We start from the raw sequence: 3,001 nt of genomic DNA on the forward strand, positions 1-3,001 counted from the left end.
CTGTAAGAAGCGTGTGTTATTCAGGTCTGTGTTGCTATAATGCCCATATGCGTTCATTTCAGAGCAGCGCAACACATCCGATTTTAATCACACCCTTTCAACAAACCACTTAAAATATTGTTAGTCCACATTTGTCAAGGTTCATGTCTTTCTCTGCGATGGCTGTGTTTTCTAACCATTTCTGATTATTCTGTTTTGATTTCCACACACAGCCTGCTGTGCTGGCGGTAGTGCTCTGCAGGAAACTATCCACATGACAAGTGTCTGTCATTACCGCGGCGCTCTTCACGGAGATGAGGGGAGCGGCAGATCATTTCTCCCTCATCTACATTGTTAATGACTCTGGAGTAGGTAGAATGCTAATACAGACAATTAGTCAATCCTTGGTGCATGCCCAACACTAATTACCAACGCTGCCATTTAATCGCCCTCCACTGCTCGTGTTCTTTCAACTCATTGTCGGCTAATATTACCATTCCTAATGGAGATGAATGGGCAAACATTGAGTTTTTTAATGGACAATTTGCTGTGTAAATAATAATTGCCCCTTGTCAACAGTTTATTTGTTCAACTACGTGCAGTGTATACCGCGTATCACGTTTTCCATCAATCCTGTGGTGATTCTCTCAATGTAGGCACCCTCTGTGCACACCACATAATGCTGTGAGCGTACTGACCTCTACCCGCATGTACAACAGAATGATTAGACACACTTGAAATACTCCAGTCTTAAATGGATGTGGTTTATAGCCTCTTTTTTTTTTTTTAAGAAAAGAGACCAATGTTTCTAAGTTCTATTAAGGAGGTTTTTGGTTAGGTCCAATTCACACACTTATCAAGAGAACATTCCAGGGGCCTCCCGTGGTTAAGGGCGCTGTACTACAGCGCCAGCTGTGCCATCAGAGTCCCTGGGTTCGCGCCCAGGCTCTGTCGTAACCGGCCGCGACCGGGAGGTCCGTGGGGCGACGCACAATTGGCCTAGCGTCGTCCGGGTTAGGGAGGGCTTGGTCGGTAGGGATGTCCTTGTCTCATCGCGCACCAGCGACTCCTGTGGCGGGCCGGGCGCAGTGCACAGTGTACCCTCCGACACATTGGTGCGGCTGGCTTCCGGGTTGGATGCGCACTGTGTTAAGAAGCAGTGCGGCTTGGTTGGGTTGTGTATCGGAGGACACATGACTTTCAACCTTCGTCTCTCCCGAGCCTGTACGGGAGTTGTAGCAATGAGACAAGATAGTAGCTACTACAACAATTGGATACCACGAAAGTGGGGAGAAAAAAGGGGTAAACTTTTTTTTTTTTTTTTTAAAGAACATTCCTGGCCAATCTCTGATCTGGCAGACTCACTAAACACACGCTTTATTTTGTAAATGATGATCCCTAAGTGTGCCCCTGGCGATCCCTAAGTAAAATGGTGCCTTCAGGTTTGCTTAAGGAATTTGAAATGATTTTTACTTTTGACACTTAAGTATATTTTAGCAATTACATTTGAAATATTTTACTTCTTGACTTGAGTCATTTACTCAAGTATGACAATTGGGTACTCCTCCCCCCCCCCCCCCCCCCCCCCCCATACTTTACTAAGGCACTAACTCATGTCATTGTTTTTGCAGAGGAGATGTTGAGCAGTTTTACATCTAAGACGTTTGGTACAGTTTCTCAATGGAAAAGTGCATGAAAACCATCTCTTTTTGAATGAGAAGGCTTTATTGAAGAATCTCTACTGTTGACCAATTACCAATGAAGAGGCATAGGCTTCAGCTTGCCTCTAACAAAAAATGTTTTGTGTTCCCTAACAGCCCCCCAAAAAACTTGCTGAAGCCCAAAACTAACAGCAACCTCAATGTTGTCACATGCACAAACTCTTCCGAACTGTTTAGGCTGCGAAGCATGCAGACTGCTTTAACCAACGTCATCAGCGGCCGGGGAGCAGTTGTGGGCAGAATAGCAGATTTATCCACCTTCCTGGCTCTGGGATTAGAACCAGCAACCTTTTGGTTACTGCCCTAATGCTCTTAACCGCTAGGCTACCTGCCAGGGTTCGAGTGGCGCAAGGCACTGCATCTCAGTGCAAGAGGTGTCACTACAGTCCCTGGTTTGAATCCAGGCTGTATCACATCCGGCTGTGATTGGGAGTCCCAGAGGGCGGTGCACAATTGGCCCAGGTTTGGCTGGGGTAGGCCTTAATTGTAAATAAGAATTTGTTCTGAACTGACTTGCCTAGTTAAATAAAAAAAAAAGTATTTAAACCTGCCGCCCCACTATTGGAATCCCTTGCTAAAGATGAGCAAACAAGATTGTATAAGATAAATAATACATGCTGAGCTATATTGTATGCTCCAAAATATTATACTAATAAAATTGCTCAGACATTTTGTTTACCAAGTAATATGAAATCTAAAAGGGGGGGGTCAAAATGATTGGCACCCCTCTTTTCAATACTTTAACATCATTCTCGCAGGGGGAGGTCAACACTGCCTTTTTCTAAAAATGTTTTATGAGATTAGAGGAATCTCATACAGAATTTTCCCGGATCCTTGATATCCTCTGATGGACTGCCCTCTTCAATTGCAATCACAGGTTTTCAATGGGGTTCGAGTCCGGAAACTGATTTTAAAGTCAATTAACTATTTATTTGTGGATTTGTATTAGGACTTTGAGTTGTCTTGCCAAGTGCGAATCCAAGTGCCAATGCCATTTAGCACCGCCTGGAGTTTGATATGGTCAGATCACATGACATGAAAATGGAGCTCTGTGCTGACAGGATCCCCTCCCCTTGCACAGTGGTGTTGTCTGTTGATAGGATGCTCTCCCTTTGCACAGTGGTGTTGGCTGTTGCTAGGATGCTCTCCCTTTGCACAGTGGTGTTGGCTGTTGCTAGGATGCCCTCCCTTTGCACAACAATGAGGCCTGATGTTAGGAGGATCTCTTCCCACTGTGCAGTGGTGTTGGCTGTTGATAGGGTCCCCTCCCTTTGCACATGTCCTGGTAATTCTAACCAAAA

Source organism: Oncorhynchus nerka, linkage group LG27 (genome assembly GCF_034236695.1).
Source record: "Oncorhynchus nerka isolate Pitt River linkage group LG27, Oner_Uvic_2.0, whole genome shotgun sequence".
Lineage (NCBI taxonomy): Eukaryota > Metazoa > Chordata > Actinopteri > Salmoniformes > Salmonidae > Oncorhynchus > Oncorhynchus nerka.